This window comes from Equus caballus, chromosome 6 (genome assembly GCF_041296265.1).
Source record: "Equus caballus isolate H_3958 breed thoroughbred chromosome 6, TB-T2T, whole genome shotgun sequence".
In the NCBI taxonomy this organism is placed as follows: Eukaryota; Metazoa; Chordata; class Mammalia; order Perissodactyla; family Equidae; genus Equus; species Equus caballus.
Genome location: NC_091689.1, coordinates 1,067,469 through 1,092,484, shown reverse-complemented (window position 1 = coordinate 1,092,484; position 25,016 = coordinate 1,067,469). Strand labels below are relative to the sequence as shown.

General features: G+C 39.4%; 2 long non-coding RNA genes across 4 annotated transcripts in view; one reads left to right on the top strand and one right to left on the bottom strand.

Annotated features, from left to right (window-relative positions):
- Nucleotides 1–25,016, bottom strand: part of LOC111773820 (uncharacterized) — a 50,542-nt gene that overhangs the window by 21,828 nt on the left and 3,698 nt on the right. For all 3 annotated transcript variants that reach the window (XR_011439832.1, XR_011439831.1, XR_011439830.1), the window contains exons 3-5: nucleotides 23,486–23,584; nucleotides 21,511–21,632; nucleotides 20,069–20,129 (exon numbers count right to left, since the gene is read on the bottom strand). This is a non-coding gene — a long non-coding RNA (uncharacterized lncRNA). The remainder of the gene's footprint in view (nucleotides 1–20,068; nucleotides 20,130–21,510; nucleotides 21,633–23,485; nucleotides 23,585–25,016) is intronic.
- Nucleotides 17,157–24,290, top strand: LOC106783232 (uncharacterized). Its single transcript, XR_002808440.2, has 3 exons — nucleotides 17,157–17,283; nucleotides 18,248–18,355; nucleotides 24,175–24,290. It is a non-coding gene; the product is annotated as an uncharacterized lncRNA (long non-coding RNA).

Genomic DNA, 25,016 nt, shown 5'->3' with positions numbered 1-25,016 from the left:
ATCACAGCACTTCTGGGCGCCTCCAACCTGTTAGAGGTGCATGTGGAAGTGCTGAAGAAAAAGTGAGGAAGGGAAGGAAGACAGCCGGAGCAACCGGAGAGAGCTAACTGTACATAGATTGAGCAAATAAAGATACCAGATGCTTAGGTAAGTTTAAATTTCAGATAAACAATAAATAATTTTCTAGTAAAGGTACTCTCAGAACTCAGAAATTCACTCTAAGCACGAGAATTTCTGTTAGGAAGTAATGTGGAGTAGCAGAGAAGAGAAAGCAAAGCAGGGCTTGCTGGCCAGCCGACCTGAGCTCGAACGCAGCTCTCGCTGCCTGAGCTCCATTTTCTCATTGCTTGAAGGAGGATAGCAGTAAGTACCTTACAAGAGCAGCTGAAATAGCGCGTGTAAGAACCCGGCTCACAGTGGTTTCTCAAGAAATAACTTTTTAAAACCAATTTTACAATCATTGAATGCTTTCTTTGACAATCCCTTCGCTAGGTATTGGGGCCATAAAGAAGAGGAAGAAATAATCTCATTCCAAAAAAGCTCGGTTTTTTTGGTGGAACACGTTTATAAACCATATAAGCAAACAAGCACAACACAACCTGGGATGTTCTGTAACACAGTTGTGTGTACACGATGTCGTCGATCACGTGATCAGAAATCACCGGTGGATTTCTTCCGCTCTTTTTACCGCAAACACCGGAGGCCTGAGCCTTCCATCGAGGGGCCTCCGCGGTCCAGCCCGGAGACATCTATGCCGCTGACGCTTAACGCCCGCTCTGCGTACGCCTCTACTCTCACATTTCCTGGAACGTGTCTTAGCCTTTGGCTCATACTGTTCCTGCCAGTCAAAATTACTTGTCAAAATCCAACCCAACTTTTGAGGTTTACTGCAAAGTGCGCTTCCTTCTCGCAGTTCCACCCCTTCCCCTCCGTAGAATTGGTCTCTCCTTCCTCTATGCCATGAAGCATGTTCACCCGGACCACTGCTGTGGAACGCAAACTTAAGGGCTTTAGACTGTAGCTCCCTTTCTCCTGCGCTAGACTGTGGGCAGGAAGGCAGTGCATTCATTTGTGTGTCACTCCCACACATAGCATATGGCAGCTGTTCAAAAATAATTGTGCTGCCTGTCTGAACCGAGCTAGGCTATTGTTTCTATGAATGCAAATAAACAATCATCATAACAAAATCCTTTCTCAGGCAAGTGCCTGAGAGTAAGGTTTTGAATTCAATTGAGACTTGAAAACTTGGCACATTTTTTTGTATTAAGTGACCCAGAATTGGCAATAAAGCATACTCCAGTGTAGACGAAAAGGTAACAAGTGTATATGTATTGTGAACTAAAAGTTGAGAGGAAATATGTAAAATACAATGTTTTTATAAAAATGCCATTATTATTGTTATATTATTATTGAAACCTGCAAACAGCCACTGATGATTAAGTAGCTAGGAACTAAAGTCTTTTTTCCTTTTTGCAATTAGTAATTACAGCTGTTAGCTGTTTAACCCACCCAGCGTTAATGTGCTGCTTAGGCAATATGCTATCTGCCTCCCACCAGGCTCCTATGGATACCATCTCCCTGGAGCCTGGGTCACTATGGTAATGGGTGTGTGAGCTGTTCTTCAGGAATTAGAACTCCTTGTCCACTTCAGGCTGGTTGAGACCACCAACTCATCAACTGGGCCCACACTGATGTCTGATAAGTGACTTTTTGACATCAAGAGGCCAAAAACTCCACCCTCAGATCATGCTAAAGCCACCATTTTGTGAGCATGCATCCTATGAAGAGGCATGGAGTCTGACAACGCTTGTGCAAATCATCAATTACCTCACGTCCAATCACCTCCCATCACATCTCTCCACATTTCAGACCACCTTGCCCCCCATCCCATAAATATCCCTGAGTCCCCATTTTCAGGGAAGCGGATTTGAGGCTCATGCTCTCACTTCCTCATGTGGTTGCCTTGTGAGTAAACCCTCTCTCTGCTGCAATCTCGTCGTCTCAGTGTTTGGCTGTCTGGGCAGTAGGCAAAAATGAACCTGGTTCAGAAACAATTTGGCAAGTCAGCCAGGAGGTAAGTCCAGATGGACCCCTTTGCCCAAGATTCGTCAGCCTCTTGCCAGTGTGGAGAACCTGTGGACGAGTCCAGCAGCTGCCGGGAGCATTTCTCCTGGGACTGTTCTGAGATTCTTTCCCAGCTTGGTGCATATTTTCACTTTGCGGTAAAGAGACAGTTTCTGGGTTTGGAAGATGTCTTTTTGGTGAGTAACTTCAGTACAAGTAACTAGCTTCTTATTTCTTCTTCCTTTTGGTCTGACTTCCGAAAGGAAGCCTTGGTTTGGCAGGGAATGCCCCACGTGACTTCCAAAAAAGGAGGCCTTGGTCTGGCCTTCATTGTGAGGGTCTTGGTTTTGAAGACGCTGGATATTAAGGAGGAATTAGGTGATCTGTTCAGGGAAGTTCTCTTGGCTTGGCTTGTTTTGGTTTTGAAATCTGATTCTAGCTGCAGCATAGTATACTTTGACCAGCTGTGTCTAAATTCTGAAACAATGGGTAATGCTAATTCAGTTCCCACCTGCAGCCCCCTAAGCTGCATTCTTCAAAATTGGGCAAATTTTGGGTACAAGCCCATGAAACAGGAGAAGGTGATATTCTTTTATAACACTTCATGCCCACAATCAGAGAGCTGTTGCAATGACTACTCTTAAGAACTTGATCAAATTTGGAAGCTCAGCTTCCTCTTGTGGTCTTATAGATGCTAATGAAAGCTCCACACCCCACCCCCACCCCCAGGAGCTCTCCTCTGGGTTCTAGTTTCAGAGAGTCTGCGCTCCACCTCTAGGAACTCTCCTCTGTTTTCCGGGCATCTGGAGTTATTCCAGGTCGGTCCTTTGGTCAGTCATTGGACTGACAATCTGGAACCCTGTTTTATCTCCTGTTAAGAACTTGTTGAGTATTTTAGGTACCTACTGAGTCAGTTATGGTGACAGGAGACCTGTAATTTATTCTGTAGACTGTCTTGCCCAGGAACTGTTGTTTGTGTGCCCCTTATCTTGGTATCCCTTGGGAAGAGGCTGTGAGGGTGAGGCCTGATCGTCTCTTTGCCTTCTTTGTCTGCCTCATTCATCACCCTCTGTTGTCACCAAGTTGAAGTTAAGCTTGGGCTGGACCTGAGCAGAACCTGGACCATCTGTAAAATCGAAACTTGGAAACATTTTGCCAAGGACTTGACTCTCAGCTCTGGCCCTGGGAGCCCCAGCCAGCTCTAGGTCTTTTCCTCTTGCCTCCCTGGCTTATCTTGTGCTGGCTCAGGGACTAAGTGCCCAGGCTGAGTGGGACTTCACTAAATCTTATAAGTACGTTGTCACCCACAGTCAGGCTCTGCACCTTTCTCCAGGCCCGCTGTCAGTCAGACACCAGCTTTACCACCATGGGGAGCACCCCAAGCATCCCTGGAGACTCACCCTTTGTGTGCATTTTAATTAATTGGAAACACTTTCAATTTTGGATGGGTTACACCCCAGAAACTCCATCTTGGAGAAAACTTGACTGCTTTCTCTGTGCCTTTGTGATGCAGTTGGACAGGTAGATCAACTTATAATATCACATGAGTTACAACTCAATTTCTGAGAAATCAAGAGCAATTGTCATAAAACAAAAATCCTTGTAAGATGGAAATGCAGCTCTAGAGGCAGTTCGGGTTCCACCCACTTCCCTTATCTCAAAGAGACTGCAAATCCTATGGGGAATATCTGGCCCATCACTAATTCCTAGGACTGAAATTTAAAAAAAAGGGGGCGGGGGGAAATGACCATGAGAGTGCTCTCACCAAAAGTCTAGCATCTTGAGTGTCCTTTTCTACAAATATCAGTAAAAAGGCTTTTAAAAAAATCTGAATTCATGACTAGTGTATTATTGTACCTGATTCATGGCAGTAATTTTAAAACAATAGATGTGGAGACTCTATGTATGTGTGTCTATATGTATGTTATATATGTGGGATATTTTACCTCCAGATGGTATAATTTCTAAAGAGCTCTATACAATTGGCTGAAAGTAAGCACTTACATAAATTCTAAATGTAAGGGAAACTAGCCCAAATGTTATTCAACTTAATATGATAAAATCAATCTTTGGTGAATGAAAGCTTATTTAAGTTTGTTGGTTTGATTAAGATGGACACGTCCTTAGAGTTATCAACATTGGATATGATGCAAACACATAGCCTTTACTCTATATTTACTGGTCAAATAAGCTGACGTTATCTCTGTTACTAAACTAGTTAACAAAAATAATAACTTAAAAGATGGATAATTTGCCATATGTCTCATTAAGTTTTGAAGGCAATCTAAATACTTATTGGGAGTGAGCAAACTAAATGGATGTGAAAAAGATAAAAATGTGTGAACTTTTTGAAATAATTATGTGTTATGGCATCTATATTTAAGATAACTTCTAAAATCTCTCTGGTAACTTGAAACTTTGGAGTTTTGCTAGGTAAAATTGAATGATAAAAAACTCACTGAATATCTGGGTCATTTTTCAAATAGGATAAAATAAAATACTGAAACATTATCATTAGACATGCCTAGGATTATCTACTTTGGACTTCTTATTACAAAGAAACTAAAAAGTGTTTGGACCTATTAGTAAACATGTATTTATTAAAAATTTTACTATGAAGTAGCATTTTTCTAGAAATTATGAAAAGTCTTTATAAACTTGCCAAGCTACAGAATGCTAATGTAAAAGACAGTTCATAATTGCTTGCTTTTTTGTTTTCACTATGGTCTATAAGGGTTAAAAATTCTAATTAACATGTAATTAAAGCTACTAAAAATTAATAAGGAAAACATCTTTGTTTTCAAGGAAAATAAAATGTATGTTTTCAGTAAAGAAGGTTTAAAGAATGGGAATATTTTTGTTTTTTTAAGAAAGATAAATTTGTCCTAAAGCACTAGAATGGGAGCAAAAAAGCATGGGACAAATTATAAATGTAAAAAGAAAAGTAGGAAAGGTTTGTGGAAGAGAAACCCTACAAAGAGTTTTATGCATGGTTAAGTTGGTTAAGACTGGAGTAAATATAATTAAGTAGATGAGTTTTAGGTCAAAAATAAGCTGGTGAAAAAATTTGATTTTCTCTCCCTTAAAAGGATAATTTTACTGGACTTTTAGTCTGCTCTTGATAAAGAGGTTATAAAAGATTTTTCTTTAACTTTGAGTAAGTCTACTTTAAAAAACAGAAAACCTGTTTTGTTAAAATAACTTCCTAAATTCAAAAAGACTCAGGTCTCTCTATTAAGATTTTTTTTGACTGTTTTAACTCTCTATTTGCCTTTGACTGTTTCTGTTGTCACTTTGGTTGAATGGATGACTGAGCATTGTTTCACAGTGGATGTTGTTTCTTATTTAATGAAGTGTTTTATACTCTTTTGATATTTTTGACAAGCTTCCTCCAAAATTCAAATCCTAAATGAAGTCTTTCTTTTGACCTGAAGGAAAATTTTTTCTTTGAGGATTTTCAGGGGACCCCTGGGACTACTCTTTCTATTAAGAAAAGACACTAAACTGATTAGGCTTATTTGGCGTGATAAGTTACATGGGAAGCATTGTCAAATAAGTGATGATAAACTTTCTTAGGTGATATTATGTGAGTAAATGTTATTGATATAAATGTTTTAAAAATTATATAACTTTCCTAAAATTCTGATCTGTCCTGGTTGTCAGCCATAATTCTAGTTAATGTCTTGAAGTGTTGTATGTCACAGAAATAGCCTAGTTTCTTTGTCAATTATCTTTTAGAATCTTTTGTCATTTGCAGATAGTTGCTGTTTTACTCTGATGCTTTTGCAAATATGTTTCATCTTCAGAGAGATTCACGGAAGGGATTCTGACATTTATTCTAGAATACAGGTTTCTGGTAAACTTTCAGATTATAAAACTGAACTGGGTAAGAAATTACAGAACTCTAATGGAGAAACTGATGACTTCATGAAACTGCTAACAGAAAATTAGAATCAAGAATCTATTACACAGGACTGAATGAACTGATGAGGATGATTATAATTTTTAAGACTTTTTGAACTTTTGTTTGAAAGATTGTTGATTTTTCCTAATGTTTTGGTTCTTTTCAGATTTAAGGAAATCTTTTTCTCTTTTCCTTAAGCTAACTATGACTTATAGCAATTTGAGTAAAATTATACCTTCGTAAGCAGAGTTGAAACTTTTTGTCTCTCTACCTGATCCCTCCAGAATGTGGAAACTCTTACTGAGTGAGTGTTGTTTTATGGCAATATAGTTATTTGCGTAAGTATAATAAGAATCTGTTCTCCTTATAACAGGACACAATTGGAAACATTGGTTATATTAGCAAGGCTTTGACTGGAACATAATATTTGAGAGAAACATACAAACTCAGATATGACAAGACAGCTTTTGAGAAACAAATGTTGACTTTCTGGAAATATTGGCATGGTACCTTGTTTAAAGGGTTCCCAGAAACCATACTGGGTAAGTAAGGAAGGTCACTTATCTGGCAGGTGCAAGGAACCTCAATATTTTGGGGAACCTCAAGAGAAGAGAGGAATTCCTCCAAATCTCAGGTAGCACAGGTGAAGCCTGATCATGAATCCTTGGCTTGGCTTTTCTGTCCTTGAGAGTCCTTTAAAGTTCAATCTGGATTCCTTACAAAAAGTTCCAGGAAAGCAGATTTAAAAGAGTCTGTATGATCAATGGCTATTCTTGCTCTTCTTATGTAAATAATTGGGCCAAGATCACTGAAACTAAATTTATTTTGCAAACCAGTTAGTCTTAATTTGGTTATCTTTTATTATTTTAGAGGGTGATTTTAGAGAGAAAAATTATGTTTCAATAGAAACTATAGTGCACATTCATGGATATTAGGTTCTAATTCTGTTAATAATTGTCTTTGAGGTTTTTGTTTTATATCTGTTAACTGAATTCTTCTAGTCTCCTGAAATATCTGTCTCAAATCTCCAAACTAACGTTTTCAATTTTTTCCATCATTTTCACTTGGAATCATTGAGAACTGAACCGGACCTTTTTCCTGACGTCTTGCAAACTGAAGCTAGACAATTGATATTAACTTAAGAGAGATTCATGTCTGCTGCTGTGTAAGATACCTGAAAACCTGATGACATCATCAGAGGCATTTCAACCTGCAGAAGATGCTTCAACTCTGTCACTTAGAAATATTTTTGACTGGCCGCTGCCTGGTCTCAGAAAGGTTTATAATTTGCTCCCACCATTAACCTTCTTTTTCTTTTTGTCTCTCTAGAAATACTTCTTATTAAATACCTGGTTACTTGCTTATATAATATAGGCCTAACTTCAGGAGCCCACCTGAATCACCATCTTCCTAATGACTGGTTCAATGAGATAAACAACCTCTGCCCCTCATCAGCAGGATATCCCTCAAGATTGAGGGGTAAACAACAAAAGGGGGTATTGAAACTGGCAAACAGTTAGACATTGATGATTAAGTAGCTAGGGACTAAAGGTTTTTTTTCCTTTTTGAAATTACTGATTATAGCTTTTAGTTGTCTCCCCACCCAGTGTTAACTGTGCTGTTTAGGCAATATGCTATCTGACTCCCACCAAGTCCCTATAGATAACATCTCCCTGGAGCCTGTGTCACCATGCTAATGGGTGTGTGAGCTGTTCTTCAGGAATTAGAACTCCTTGTCCACTTCAGGTCAGTTGAGACCGCCAACTCATGAACAGATGTCCAATAAGCAACTTTTTGACATCAAGAGGCTAAAAACTACAGACCGCCTTGCCCCCACCCTATAAATATCCCTGAATACCTGTTTCTGGGCAGTGGATTTGAGACTTGTTCTCTTGCTTCCTCACTTGGATGCTGTGTAATTAAACTCTCCCTCTCTGCTGCAATCTTGCTGTCTCAGTGTTTGGCTTTCCAGACAATGGGAAAAATGAACCTGGGTTCAGTAACATTATTATATATGTTAGGTTATGTATAGAAAAAATCTTGAAAAATATATACTAACCTATTATTGCTAGGAATGGAATTATGGAAAATTTACTTTTTCTAAATTATAGACTTCTGCAGTATTTAAATGTTGATGAGCAAGTTTTAGTTTTCTAAACAGAAAAAAAACTTCTTAAAAATCAATTAATTAACACAAGGAGTTATGTCATTCAGTCTTTTGTCCATTACTGTTTTCAGATTAAAAATTTTACTTTTATTTAACATAAAAAAGTAAGACTGTTCCTTAAATAAATGAGTGGCAGTAATTTTTTTTTGAGGAAGATTAGCCATCAATCCTCCTCTTTTTGCTGAGTAAGATTGGCCCTGAGCTAACATCTGTGCTCATCTTCCTCTACTTTATATGTGGGATGCCTGCCACAGCATGGCTTGATAAGCAGTGCATAGGTCCACACCTAGGATCCAAACCAGCAAACCCTGGGCCGCCAAAGCAGAGCACACAAATTTATCTGCTACACCACCAGGCCATCTCCAGTAGTTCTATTTTTTTTAAGTAAAAATAAACCCACTTCCCATGCCTTTCTTCTCTATTGTTTTGGGGACCTAAAGGAAATAGCAAACTTGTATCATGACATTAGGACTCATATAAAAGACTGTCGGTGCAAAACAACCAATAACCATTCTATAGATAAGAGAGATAAGGTGAGTTTTACTTGAGCCAGAGTGAAGATTATAAGCCAGAAACCTCTTTTCCAGAAAAGAAGAAAGCATTCTGGAGAAGGGTGGCTTTCAGTACAGTCTTATATCTTTTTAGAACAAAGAACATGCATTAAAACACACTCAGGATACATTTTCAAAGTTTCAAAGAGACATTTAGTTGCTAATTAACAGGTCAACATGACCTTGATGTTGGGAAAGGGACTAATACAGGCATTACCAGTAGGGCAAAGGAGGGGAAGTATGCATTCTGAAGAGAGTGCATTCTCTACTTTAATGGTTAAAGCAGATGTACAATGTATGTTCGATGGGCCATAAGTCAGGGTCCTTTAGTGCCAGCTGAATCAGTTTGACTGAACCTGAATAGTTACCCCATATACCTCAATATGTGAAAATCTCTTGACAAGACAAAAATAGTCAACCAAAATTATTTCCTGGACTTTTTCCCTGTCTTCATTAGTCTGACATAGTTAGGCACTTCATTTTTTGGTCCAATCTTCTTCAATGTTAGTTGAAAAAAATTTATCTAATATTGCACATAATGAGTCAAGTGGAAGCCATCAAGTGCAGTATTGATTTAGCAAAGGGAGAAGGGGAGCAGGCACTTCATATTTTCCTGCTTTCCTTGGGAAGGTTAAAGAGAACTTAATTCAACCTGAAGTGGTGTAAATATCCTGAGATGAAGCCCCTTTACCAGAAGTGATGTAGGGGACCTTACTGCTATCTCAAAGCGAAAGCACAGCTTCTGTGAGCAAGTTTACAGCAGCTGGGGGCAGAGGGCAGAGGTGCAAGCATGGGGCAGTGGGAAATGGAACATGCTCCCTGAGCTGGCAAGGAAATTAACAATATCCCCAGAACGATCTTCATCAAATGTTCTTTTCAATACTTAAAGTACTGCTGAGAAAGTAAAAAAGAAGCGTATCTCATCTTGAAATGTCCTTGAATGTTCACTGTTTAATTTTATTTTGGGAACCTCTTGATGCTGGGACAGCTGTAAGGAAATATCTTCCCTTTTCTAGCTTCCTGGGAGGGAACTGAATGATAGGTGAACGCAAACCAGAACTGAGAGGAGCAGAAATCTCCATTCCTGTTCAGGATTAGGGAGAATCAACCTTACAAAGATATAGTTCCATTCTACAAAACCCAGGGGATAAATAGAATAGAGATACCGGGCTTTGAACTTCTTTATTTGGGAAGTGTTATAGAATTGCTAGGTGATTTTAGTTCTCACAAGCATGAGTCTTTCACTGAGGATTCCTCTTATTCAACATTTCCTTCTTTTATTTGTCCATCTACTCAATGAATATGTATTAAGTGCTCACTATGTCCAAAGCACTGCTAAGTACTCATGAGAGCATGTCACAGATGCTTAACACCCAGGAATACTATTAATAGGTTTCTCCTACTCACACAGAGGGAAGAATGGACATTACTCCTCCTCCTTGCATTCTGGCTGCCAACTCTCATTTCTGTCTGCATCGGGCCTGCTCTGGATAGCATTAACCTTTAACTAGTTGCTTTTAATCTGCATGAAGTGATTCAACAGTGGTTAGGACTATATGTGAATTAGGAGTCAATAAGTTTTGAATAGCACTTTCAGGCCCTCTCATATAGAAAAAATTTTAAACAATTTAATGCAGTGGTTCATAAACTTTACTGTACCTTGGAATCACCTGGAAGGTTCTTTAAAACCCTGATGCCCCAGCTGCATCCATACTAGGTAAATCATAATCTCTGGGAGTGAGACCAGGCAACAGTATTTTTTTACAACTCCCCACGTGATTTCAGTACGTGGCCAAGGGTGAGAACCAATGCTTAACGAAACTTGGGACAACTATGTCCTTGCATCTGGGATTTGCTTTACCTTATTCTCTAGGTTTTTGTTTGTTTGTTGGTGGGTTTGTTTGTTTATTTTTTGCTATATTTCTGACAGCTTGGTTGCTGGAAATTTCACACAGTGAACACTAGGGTGTCTTTTCTAAAGATCATAGATATTTAGATATATAATCATGTGTTGCTTAATAATGGGGATATGTTCAGAGAAATGCATTGTTAGGCAATTTTGCCATTATGCAAACATCATAGCATGCACTTACACAAACCTAGATGGTATAGCCTACTATACACATAGGCTATATGGCACTAACTTTTTGGGACCACTGACATGTATGAGGTCTGTTGTTGACTGAAATGTTGCATAACTAGTTATTAGAACTCAGAGTAGTCAGTCCAGCCATTCCAAGATAGCCAATGCCAAGCGTCAAGACCTGTATTTCTCCAACCAAGGGTAGAACATGAGGGAAATTCCAAAGCACTTACAGAAACTTAATCAGCAAATCTCTAAGCACTTGCCTAGTGATCAAAGTGTAGGAACTACATCATATACAGAAATAAAGCTAGCCACCCTCAGCATGCTCCTTCCTTCATCTCTTCCTCCCCTCCTTTTCCTGAACTCTTTTGCAACACTACAAAGGCAAATGGAAAGAGCAGAAGAGCAAATATTTGTGAAATGTTTATATCTAAAAGATTATTTAGAATATGTGGGGGAAGCAGTTTAGAAATTCTTAAGAGACTAATTCTCCCTTTTATGAACCTAGATGTATTTCCCAGGGTCTTCATTTTCAATACCCAAAGTTTTATACCTAAATCAAACATTACACCCAAACAATACATGGGGCCAAAAATGACCTAATGAAACCAACTCACTTTCACAGATGAAAGTGAGGAAGGAGTACATCTGATTTCACACAAAACGGTCACCTGGATAAAAGGTGCAGTCAGTGTTGGAAACAGCAGGAGTTCATATAAAGAGGAACTCCAGCACAAATGTAGCACAAATGCTGTTTGCACACATGCTGAGCATTGTCATAGCTCTGTCCCAATTCTCACCATCAAAAGACCAAGTTTATAGTTCTCAGAAGATGTCAGCACTTCATTTGAATTTTTTAAATTATGAAATATTCTGCAAAGTAAAAATAAAACAAAAACCTATACACCTAAAGTCAAACACAAGAAATAAAACGTTAAAACTACAACAAATTCCCTCTCTCTACCTACCCCAGATCCCATTTTCCCTCCCTCCCTCCCTCCTACAAAGAAAATTTCTGTATTAAATTTGAGGTTTGTCATTTTCATTAATATTGTTGTTTATTCTGTCTGTTCAGGCCATAAACAATATATAATATTGGTTTGCATGTGTTAAGCTATAAAATGGAATCAAACGCTGTGTGCTTATACAATTTGCTTTTTATCTTTCAATGTAATATCTGTGAGACTCGTCTGTATTGATATATGTACTGTTTTATTCATTTTTGCTTCTGTAGAATATTCCATCGTATGAGTTACATCGATATTTCATATTTTTAACAGTTTGTATTGTCATCCATTTGTGTTTTTACCTTTTATGGTTTTCAAATTTTTCACTATAACGATGCTGCTGTGCACATTTTTGTGCTCGTATGGTTGCATATTCCTAATATATATATACCCAGGACTGGAATTACTGGACCACATACAATTTCAATTCTACTGTATATTGTTAAATTGATCTACAAAGTAGTTATTCCATAAATGTATACTCCCACAAGCACTGGATGAGAGTCCCTAATTTTAATTTTCTGGCAACGCTCTAGGAATTCTCTAGCAAAGCTTAGCCAGCACATCGCTTAAATGAGAATCACAATGAATGGCATTCTTCTGGTATAAAATGTCACTCGATGCTCCATTGCTAAAGTTGGATCTTACAGTCTCTGAACCTTTTAAGGAAAGATAACTTGGGTAGGTATTATTGGAGTGTAGATATTTTTAAAATTCCAAAAGCATTTTACAAATAAGTAGAACATGAATTTAATGATGGTAGTTGGGTCCATAGGGATAACATTTATAGAATAGTTTTAGTGATGAATTTTGACTCAGGCAAGTAGGCACAGGATTAAAAATACCCATTCTGTTTAGGCATTAAATTTAATCGTTGGAATAAACTCCACCAAATGCAAATACTTTTTTTTAAGCCAGAGAAGAAGAAAGGAGTAAAACTGCCCATGTGTGAAAGTGAAGGAATCTCTGGCTAGTGCTGGATGGGTCTGGGGTCTGATGGGCATCTACCCAGACCATGAAAGTTAAAAGTTAACAGCATGTTTAATTCTTTTTGATTAAAATTGATGTGTATTTCTGAAGGTGGGCAATTGTGCATATAAGTCACAGCATAAAACCAGCCCTCAGGTTCATGAGGGAGAAAACGTCATCCCTTTGTTTATTTCTTCACTCTCTCATTCAAAAAAATTATATTTGTGGAGAACCTTCTACGCGTCTGTTATTTATGCAGGCACAGTGGTAGGCCAAGGGAGATGTCTGTGCATGCAGAAATTGATGTGAATAAACACAAACAATACTGTTTTCTTGCATGCAGATCTCTACTAAGGTGTCTCTGTGTCCTGAGACGTCTCCTTACAAGAGAATTGACATTGCTATTGGCTGACTGAGGGAGAGAAACAGGATGAAACACCCTAGAAACCAAAAGACTCAACCACGTTGGGATTTATGGAAGCCAGCCTCCAACACGACCTCCTCCTGGTATTCACACCCTTGCGTAGTCCCCTCCCACACTGAATACACACGAGTAACATATGGCATATGGAAAATACAGGCGTGTGACTCCCGAGGCTCTGTCATAAAGGACACTGCAGCTTCAGCTCGCTCTCTTGGATCACTTTCTCTGGAGGAAGCCAGCTGCTGTTTTGTGAAGACACTCAAGCAGCCATCCAGGGAGACCCACAAGGCAAGGAACTGAATCTTCCCATCAATAGCTAGCCCCTACGAGCTAGCCGCATGTGGACCACCCAGGAAGTGGGTCCTCCAGCCCTGGTCAAGTCTGCAGGTGACAACAGCCCCAACTGACATCTTGATTACAACATCAAGAGGGCCTCTGAGCCAGAACCACTCACTTAAGCTGGTCCTGAGTTTCTGATCCATAGCAACTGTGGGGAATAACAAATGTTTATTGTTGTGTGGGGCTGTTAAATTTTAGGTAATTTGTTAGGCAGCAATAGATAACTAATACAGGGCTGGAAAGAGAAAATGAGAGTGATTCTTTCTCCCTTTCTCCAAAACTGTAACAATGCTTCTCTTTATTTTTTTTATTTAAAAAATAAATAAAACAGTCTCCCACAGAGAAAAACATCTGAGACACCAGCCTCAGGGAAAAGCTAGTATAGTAAAAAGGAAAAAAAAAGTGTCACCCAAAATGAGTTTCTTTATTCTCTTATTCAACAAATATTCATTGAGTGTACCATATGTCAGAAACTGTGCTGAGTTAGAGGACTACAAACATGCGCAAGAGCCATGAGTGCTGCCTCATGGAATTTACTTTATAACCAGAGATGCACAATAATCGAGTAAACAAATAATGAAATTCTTATAAATGCCGTGAGTCCACCAAAAGGAGTGCTGCAGTATGAGTGGGGGGAGTAGAATCTACTTTAGATAGTGTGGTAGGCAAGGCCTTTCCGAGGAGATGACATCTAAACCAAGACTTGAAGGACAGGAAAAAACAGTCATTGAAAGAAAGGTGGGGAGGGCAAGCCAGGGAGAAAGAATGGCATATCCAAAGGTCCTGAGGTACAGAGACACAGCAAATGAACTGAAGAAGCCAGAATGACAAGCCAGGTGTGAGGAGGATAGTAGCATGAGGGGAGATGGAAGCTTATCTATTTTTCTTCAACATTCTAGGAAAAATAGATCATCATGAGAAGGCAGACTATAAAAATTCTGCTCACACACAATGCCTGTAGACGGGCCCTCTCCTTCACACCGAAAGACATATAATTTGAGAGAAGAAATGGGATCAAACCACACACCAAACCTGAACACTGAGAACCTGCTGACTCCTCACTCTTCCAAGCCCCACGCAGAGGTCCTCCTCCCTTTGCCAGGACATCTTGCATTTCTGGACCTACAATATCGATGCACAGCCCTGTCAATGGTCTCTGCACCTACAATGGCAGAGTCCAGTCTTAAAGCTGGAGAAACGTACAAGAATATGTATACATCTCAAAAGACAAAATCTGAGGGAAAACCTAAGGCATATTGGATTTAACAATTATTAGAGACATAAAAAGTTTTAGTTGGAAAGTTTTTGGCGCTTCTCAGGGGATTATGTGACAGCTTTAGAGTTCGAAGACCAAGTTTCCTGAAAGTTCAGACTTAAAATTCTGTTTCTGTGTAAGACCTTTCCGACTCTGTTTGCTGAAGAAAGAGAGTGTGAAATGTAAAGCCTTGAAGTCACACTGTAACATTGCTGGCTAGCCAGGTGTTGAGGGACCTCATGCTATTTACTTAGCCGCGTCGTAATGCCCTTTCCAATCCCAAATTCATTCTTGCCATTAGATTATTGAAATGGGACTTGGGAGATATACAGTCTATTTCAACAAACAGCAATCTGGTTCTTCCTCTACACATTCAGGGGAGGGAAAAAAAATCACCCTGCCAACTGGTACACAGGCTATGTGCGTGGAAGCTGCAAGGATTCTAACCACCACAAGGACACCAGGGTATTTTAATATATACAACGCAAAGTGTCAGAAGAAGCATCTTATGAGGGATTTAACCTGTTCATTTGAAAGAGCACGGCAGGAACGGTCCCATGGGGCTCACCTCCAGGGCAGACAATGTTTTCACTCTGTAAAGAATCCCACTTGATGAGAATCAATCTCTGTGCTTGGTCTTGACTACAAATAGTTCATTACAAGCTAAGGAAAGGGCCATGGCAAGTCCATTTTGCCTTATTCCCAGCTGTAATGGTCCCATCTTCCTCCAGATAAGAAAAGCTCACACTCTTTTGATGTAAAAGAATGTGTCACGCAATTAAAAAGCTGGAAATCGTACGTTGAAATTTATAATTACTGAGGAACAGGTGTCTTGCATTTTTTAATCCTGATGCTGGTTTACAGCAGGACAAGCATGCCCTTTGTGCTGTCCTCTCCTCTAAACTCCTCCAAACACTCCCACTGAGGCTGCTGTCCCTAGAGAATGCCTAACGTGCCACAGTGTGGCCTCCCGGAGACACGGATCCTCTCCTGGGCCCAAATTAGAAAACCTTGACCAGGACAAGAAGAAACAAATGCACCGTCAGCCATGGGCTATTCCTGTCCCTGCAGTTGCTGCCATCCTCAGAATGGGGAGAGCCACACTCATGTCTGAAGCCCCTAAAACAGGCTTGAAAATAGGGTCCCTCTGTCCCTATGATTTCATCCAGTGTTATCCATTTTACTTTGGAGGGTGGTATTACTTCTTTTCCTTATTGAACTTTTTATTAAAGTATAACATACATTCAGAAAAGCGCAAAAACCTTAAGCGCACAGCTTGATGAGTTATCACAAAGGGAATAGATCCACGTAACCCCTTCGCTCTCCATCACTAGCCCACCCTTCTCGCAGAGCTAACCACCATCTGCCTTCAAATGCCACCAGTTAGTGTCACTTGGTTTTGAACTTTATTTGAGTAACATCATACAGTAGATATTTTTTCACCTGAGTTCTTTAACTCAACACGACGATGTGAGATTGATCTGCATAGAACTATGTACCTGTGGTCTGTTCATTCTTATCTCTGTGTAATATATCATCAGATGAATGCATCGTACTTTACTCGTCCTTTCTAGTGTGGATGGACATTTGAGTTGTTTCCAGTTTTGTCCTATTATGAATAATGTTGCTAAGAATGTTTACATACATCTTTATGCACATGTGTAGATGTTTTTGTAGGGCATATACCTAGGAGTGGAATTACTGGCTTTTAAGATATACACATATTTAGAATTTCTTCTTAACATTTTTGCCCTGGAAGACATTTTGCACTTTATTTCCCAGAAAAGTATCAACTCCCAAAAGACCCTTCCGCAGGATTTTTTTGGAGCTACACTAAGTACTGTAGGATGACAGTGGGCTGCCATACGGTCATTGTCTTTCGGGGCCTTCTCCGAAGGTCACCAGAGGCGCTCCTGAGCAGAAGTCGCACCAGCAGGTGAGCGTCCTCCTCCACCTCAGCCCCTCTTCTTGCGGAAGCATCCAGACTGCGCGCCCTTCTGTGCCCCCGTCTGGGATTTCCTGTCCCCTTCATCTTCCACTCTTGCCAGAATCACATACTACGGTATCAGAATTACACAATGAAGCAAGCTCTGAGCAATTTTAATCACTATAAATGTCCTTCCTTGAGAAACCTTACACCCCCACCGCCAAGGGAAGCAGCATGCTAACCATGTACAGAATCACGCTGACTCCGTTTCCACGTGGCTCACCATCTCCCTCAGAAGACAGGATTCCTAAGCTCTGGCCCCAGCTTGCCCAGGATGTGGCATGACCTCTAACAAGGTAACTCTAAGAGCAAAAGCAGAAAAATAATACCAGTCTCCTACTTACGCAGGGATGGGATTTATTGAGTGTTAAAGAAATAATACAGATTAAAAACTTAGTGATGAAAGGAGTATAAATATCCCCAAAAATCAGTCATCTTATTATCCCTTCCTGGTCCTTTAGCGAGCTTGTACATGTTCTTAAGAGGGAGCATTTCAGAAGCCTTCCGCAGTACCTCACGATCCCCAGCTGGTAAGTTAATTATTTTTAACTGGAAATCTCTTCATTCATCCCCGTTAGTCTTATATTAAGAACAACTGATGACTATTTTCTTAATAGTGACACTTTATGTAATTAAATTGCTTTTAAGCCACCATTTTTCCTTCCTTTGACTAAATAATGCCAAAGCCTTAATCTTTACGGAATGGCTTCTAATAGGCAATTCTCTTCTCATTGCCGTTCTTCTCATCTAGCCATCCAAGTTTTTCCTAGTTCTCGAATTTTGGTGCGCCAAACTGTCTTGGGTCACAATTATAATCGGCCAGCACCAAAAGCCATAGCATTCTTTCATTCGTTGACCCGTCCAAGGAATACTTGCTTTGAGCTTATTATGAGATGGGAGCTTGAGATTCAGTGTAGGACCAGATGTATGAGTCCTTGAGATCATAGAGCTCACTTCCTAAATACATTAGAAAACAAATTAAAGATATAAAACTTATAAAGGCTATGAGGAAAATAAAACCTAATGCTGGCCTAAGGAATGATCAAGATAGCAGCTGCTTAAGATAGCATGATTGGGGAAGGTCTTTCTGAAGACCTTGGACTAAAATCTGAATGATCTTAGGAGGCAGCCACGAAAAGACGTGTGGAAGGTGCTCCAGGCAAAGGAGGCAGCAGTGGCAGGCCCTGAGTTGGGAAGGTCAGTGTGACTGCAGCATGCTCTGGAAGGGAAAGGAGTAGTGAGGGGACCCCTGAGGAGGCAGTTGTGGACCAGATCAAATCCAGCTTGGTTGGCTTTCGTTCATCTTTCAAGTTCTATAGGTAATGATTCTTTTAATGAATGATCATACGCATAAGTTTTCTCTGGTTAGTAAATGCCAGGAGGGTGAGCCTATCACTATTGTGCTCTCTTTTCCACTTTGTGGTTCCCAGGCCTCGCAAGGTCTCTCTGCCCTCAGCATCGCTAGCGTCTTAGTAGTTCCTTTCTGTTTTTCAGCCCTTCTTCTTCTGAAACATAACTTTTGAATGGATCATTTTTTACAAGCCAAGATTGAATTCTACCATAACTGAAGAGCTGAGACACAATCCACACAGTTTTTCTCAGGTACTTATCCTTCCCTCAGCCAATAGGAAGCCGTAGTTAAGAGCTTAGGTGTAGACTGCATCAAAACCAGGCTCTATTTCTGTTTTTGACACTTTTCCTGTGTGTAACTAGCACATTACTTTACCTTTCTGACTTTTTGATCTGCAAAGTGAAAATTATATACCTACCTCAGAGCTGTTGTGAGGATTCATGGAGCTAATATACCTGAACCCTCAATAGATGGCCATTAATAATAACGGTGCTGTTCAAAAATCAAAAACCATAGAACTTTGCAGTAAAAAGAGATGTTGAATCTTACCCCACTTATTCCTCTCATTTTGTATTTAAGCCTCTCTGAAGCTAAAATAGTTGTCAGTGGTTGAATAATTAGTTAGAAGTAAGCCAGATCTCCCTAGTCAATCTTACAATAGAGGAATAATTCAACTATTCACCTCTTGTTTTAAGTTTGAGGTTAGGATTTATGAACTATGTAATGATTATCTGAATAAATCACAAATACAGTGTGATTCCTGATGGGGCCAATTGTGATTAAAATAATGTGTGGTTTACTAAATGCTACTTGTTAGGGCTTCAGAGATTCAGAACCATGAACACTACTTTTTATTCAATTTATTAAGTGGGAAAAGTCAATAGGATGATGTGATTTCCATATAGATCTCATCCACCAAATGTGGACTATAATTTATAGACAAAGCTCAGACAAGGAAATAAATTGCAGGTGATAGAAGAGCTTTGGTAAGCAGATTATTGGGCAAAGTGGATATGTCAACTAAGGGCTAAAATCTAGAGAAGTAGCTGTTGGTGCATGGAATTATGTGCAGGCCACTTTTATTTAAGTGCCTGTCATTGGCAAGTTTTCATGTAGTTATCACACAGACATGAACTGAGCTATGTATGCGTACGGGAAAAAAGTCCTGAACTTTAAGTGAAAGTTTAACAAGTGGCCTTTTACATGAACTCTGCATATTGTACTTATATCTAATCCATATTGTTGGCTTTTAAAATTATTTTGTTATTTATTTATTTATTGTGTAAGCAAACCACAATCACAGAAGAAAAATAGGAAATATAGATAAGCAAAAGGAAATTCACTCATAATTTTGCCACTCAGAAATAACTATTAACATCTTGCTGTTTACACACACACGTTAATTCTTCACACATCCAAGTTCATTCTTATTTTACCTAAAAAGATATATCCAAGGGAAGTGATACAAACTTTTAAACCTAATATAGTGCTTCATTATACCAAGAAAGTGATTCTCACAAATGAAAAAGACATTTCCTATGAAGAACTTCAAATTTTCACAATTATTGTCCACTCTATACTGAATGAACCAACAATCCTTTTCTTCAGGAATGCATAAGGGATTTATGACAGCACATTCCATTCTAATTCAACAGAACTTTACTAAACACCTTTAATGATCCCAATATTTGGGGAAATACAAAATAAATATCTATGATGTTGAGAAACTGCACCTGCAAGGAACACACATCAACTCAATTACTTGGGCAAAATGATTGGTAGGAGGCAAGAAATGCATGTTGAGTTTCTGGTGCTTACGAGGCCAATGTCCCTCTTATTTGAAGTTTTCACTATGAAGTGAGAATAACATGATCTGTCTCCCCCCTTCCTCACAAGAGGAAAGATCGCTAAAACCCTTTACACATTTTGCGTTCTCAAGACTTTTTTTGTTTGCTATCGCTTACCTTTTGTTACAGTCTGCTGAATCCATGGCATTCCTCAGTTGCTTTGCAGATACAGACTCAACTGAGAAGGCAAATTTTTAAATTTCAAATATCTTTTGACTTGCCAGAAAAGAAAGACAATTAAGCAGCCACCTTTAATCTATTTTTCCATTTTACTCTCATTTGATTTTCTTCTAACTTGCTTCAGTGTTTCTTCTATGTCAGTTGGCTTCATTTCTATGGCAGCCCTGTTAAGAGGGCTTGTGCACGACTCCTCCCTTTGCCTGGAAGCCTCGTCCCCCTCACCTGTTACCTCCTCTCTTCCTGTTCTCAACCCAATCGCCCTTTCCCCAGGGAGGACCTCGCTGATGCCCACAAGCTTTTCCAACTCCACGTTCTCATAGCCACATTTATAGCCTCTTTCAAACACTCATCTCAGTTATACCTTGATGTTTATTTGGGTGATCACTCACCAGTGTTTCTGTCCCTCACCAGATTGTTAGCTCAGGTTTTTACTCACAACTGTATCTGCAGCATCCAGCACAGTGCGTGGGACACAGTAGGTACTTAATAAATGTTTGTTGAATAAAATTCCCTGAGACCCAAAAGGCTTTTTTTTTAACCTAATTTGATTGTCTTTCTGATCTTTTTTCAGTACTCTGTACAAAGTGTTGCGTGTGCTAAATGCATGGCACTCAGTAAGTAGACACTAGGGAACTCCACTACACATTTGCATTAATATAATTTTTTCAAAATCATAAATAATATCTTTTTTACCCATTCCATGTCTAAAGTGAGTAGTTCATCAACAAAAACAGGTTGTTCTAAACCTGGCTCAGTTAATCGGCAATATTACAACAGGCGCTGTATATTGCACTATCACCAAAATAGGAGCACAGAATAAATCTATACTCTGTCTGTGGCTTATGGAGAGACCCTACACCTGAGAAATAAGAATACCAAGTTAGCTCACGGCCCTGGTTAAAACAGGAATCCGAAAATTCTAATAAATCTTGTTGTCACTTATTCACTTGCTAATTGACACACTTATTTTTTAAATTGACTTTTTAAAAATCATCTTGCTTTTCCTTGTGGTTTCAAATAGAATTCGTTTAATTGATGCAGTTACATGTTATTATCCAAAGTTATCTATTCATCATAAACTTTGAGCATCTAATATGCATCAGCCGTAACACTGTGTCATCACAATTAAAGAAATCCAGCCCAAACAGGAGTTTCCACATTTCGTTCACTTCTCTCTCTCTAAAACATCAAAGAACTCCAAGAACTTTGTTCACTACAACTCATTACAATTTCCTGTCGTCTCTCATTCTCTAGTGCTGCAAAATTCCCAAGTCTCTCCCTTTCTCCCTTCTACCCCTAGAGACCTCCTCCCTGTCCAGCTGTCTTGGTCCCCCACCCCCATTCGGTGTCCCCCATAGCACACTCCAGAAAGTTCTCACCTGCCTTCCAATGTAACCCTTGAGCGATGGGGGTCTTTGTTTTGATTGCTTTCCTCACAGGAACTACTCAGAAGATTTTCTCTTCCATCCGAGGACAAAAGGTGAAGGGGGAAGCTGTGAATCTACATACATAAAAATTTTTCACATCACAATTATAAGCATTCAAAACTCACCTCCTTTGATAAATAATCAGAAGCTCTTAGCATGATCTAATTCTCCAGGGCTATACCTGGTTGCCAAAGAAAGGGCAGGGGGTGTGCATTGTCAATGAGACTGTGTGTCCTTGTAGGGGGCGTGTGTGTGCAAATGCAGAGGCTTTCTATCCCAGAGATCCACAGATCAGGCAGAACTGAGGGAGGGGAGAGGAAGGGACAGTGGCATCAAAGGGAGAGCATAGCAATGAGTGCAGTGGTCAAAGTGAGTCCCTGTGGCCTCTCTTTCCAGGTCCCCAGCCCCTTTCTCCCATCACCTTTCCACTGCAGCACACACAGCCATGGACATTTTGGGAAGTGCAGTGACATCATCTTTCAAATTCGTATCCTAAATCTTGATATCATGCTTCATTTTCTGAGGGATAATGGGAAGTAGTCTTCCTAATCTTCTCCTACTGTCCTTGAATCTACACTCGGCTTGAATCTTTCTGAAGTTCCGATAGCTCCTTTCTTACCTATCTGAACAGTAGCCAACCCAGACGTGCATTCATATGTGCATAAAGAATTACACAGATTTGTGTGGGTATATTTACATATGTGGTATCAGACTATACATCATATTCTGCAACTTGCTGTTTTCATGTCTTAGAGATCTTTCCAAATCAGTATATATTGACCTACCTCATTATTCCATAGAATTATATAGAAAAAACATGTACCATGTCACTTTCACTGACGTTTTATTGATAGGCATTGATGTTGTGATCTTTTTCCTATTAGAAACAGTGCTGTAGTAATATCATTGTACTGGCTCCTGGTCCCTAGGAGTGAGTCTTTCTCTATGGTTAGTGTTTCTCAAATCTGGCTTCACATTAGAATCATCTGGGGAAATTTTAAAAGTACTTACTGCCCATGCTCCCCTCTTCTCCCCCCACCAAACCAGTTAACAGAATCTCTGGGAGTGGATCCCAGGCATGGGTATTTAATAATCTCCACAAATCACCACTAATTATGAAGAACTGGAATTGCTGAATTGAAGGGTACATGCATTTTACATTTTGAACTCATGTTGTAAATAGTTCCGTTTTATAAATTGCTAATTATATGGTGTCATTACTTCCTCTGCTCTAAGTTAGTTTATCAGGAAATCTAAAAGTATAAACCAAGTACCAGAAAAGGATCTCCTTCTAGGCTGAAATGGCAGCATCTTGGGGATTCCTACATAAAGAGGGTGTCCACTCCACCTCACGTAATTATTTTCATGACACTCACTTTGTTTTCCTTGTATTCCTTGTGACAATTTGCAATCATTTCATCTAGTAAATTGTTATCTTTCACAGCCCTCAATCTTCAACAGAATTCCAAGAGAACAGGAACCATGTCCATCTTGTTCACTAAGTAACCCTAACGCCTGTTATAACAGGGCCCTGCAGATACTAGGTGGTCAATGTGTGTGGAGTAACTAAATCCCCGTGGTTGCCTGGTCAGTGGTTAAGCATGTTATCTGTCATAAGGACCAGGGAAACGATGGGGGAATACTGGTTTCTTCCATGCCCAAGCCCAACATTTCTAAATAGAAAACAAGCATTTTATCTTAGCCAAAAAGAACCTAAAAACTTACATTGTCATACAAGAAACAGATAAATGTATGGTGAATCTTGACCATGTGGTAAAAAAGAAAACCACAAAGGGATTAGAAGATAGAATATGATGAGCCACGTTTAGCAATGAGTTTTCCCCTCCTCTACCATTCCCGTGTGCCCTGGTGAGCATCTAAAAAAACTCATACAGCACATAGTACAGTTAAGCGTGCGAACACTTACTTGGAAGATCTGGGCACAGAGCGTGTCATCTGTCACCGAGAGGAGAATTCCTCAGCTGTTGCTCTTCTTGCACCGACAAGTAAGTCTTGTCACACAGTCCTATAAAAAGGGGGGGTCAAGAGAGAAATTTCATTTTTATTGTGATTATCATGTTAAATTACTCAAGATCACAGTTTCAGAAAGCCACCACATTCTTCCTTCTCCACAGATCATTTCTGTGTGTAACTAATAATGCCCAACGACATAGGCACTGTATCCAACAGGACTAACCATTTCAAAAAAGGCCAAAAGGCCTCAGTGCTACAAACTGGGACCATGTTTAGACCTTCCTTCTATAACTTATCTGACCAAAACACAAAGAAGACTGACTATGGAGAAGTGAGGTCTCGCACCTCTCTTCTTTGAAGTTTCGGGGTGAATTATTTTTAATTTTTTTAGTTCCTCGGTTTTTTAAAAATAATTTTTGATTTTAGAATACTTTTAGAATTACAGAAAAGTTAAGGGAGTTTTCATGTACTCCACACCCCATTTCCTCCATTGTTAATGTCTTAATTTAGTGTGATCACTTTAGTATTTGTCACAACTAATGGACCAATGTTGACACATTGTTACCAGCTAAAGTCTATGCTATATTCAGATTTCCTTAGTTTTTGCCTAATGTCCCTTTTTTATTCTGGTTTTCCATCTAGGATACCACATATTTACCCACTATGTTTCCTTAGGCATCTGGAGGCAGTGACAGTTTCTCAGATTTTCCTTGTTTTTGATAATCTTGAAACGCTCCTACAGCCACCTGGCCAAGGTTAGTGTCAACAGTCGTGTTGTCTCGATAGCCTGTGCCCGGATATGATACGAATGGCACTCTGCCTTGGTGGTTCCTACCGTTCAAGTAGAAAGTTCTACACCAACATATTTCCTCTGTGAATTCATAAATCCATGATATATATTTGGTAGCACAAAGGTATTTAAATATGCAGTGAGATCAAGCCACAGACCCCTTACTATGAAATAAAGTGTTCCTCTTTCAAGTTGTTTTGCTCAGAACACAGAAGGCTCTTTTACTTCTAAACCTGTCGTGGATTTTAAGGCATTCTGTACATGGAGCAAAGTATTAATGTAGGCTGTGAGTTAAAGCAAGAGCATAGTCATCGCTCAGCAATTGCAGAAAACCCCCATCTATACTTTAATAGTTCAAAGGAAAACAGTTGGACAAATTTCTATTTACAGAAATAGTGTTTCTATTATAAAACACATCATTATCTTTTTAATTCTTTTCTCTTTATTTAAACTTGAGACAAGTGATATACTTCGATAAAATACGTTCAGATTCTCATGGCTGCCTTGTCTGTGAGCAGCTGTTTCACGTAATGCCTGAGTCCTTGGGGTGGCAGCACCGGGGAGAGAGCCAAACCAAAGCTTCTCCAGAACACACGTGGATAAAATAATCCAGCAGGTCAGGCCACCACGGGAGGTAGGAGACTGATTAACTGTGGGTCAGTTGTGACTTCAGTGAATTATTGCTAATATAAGA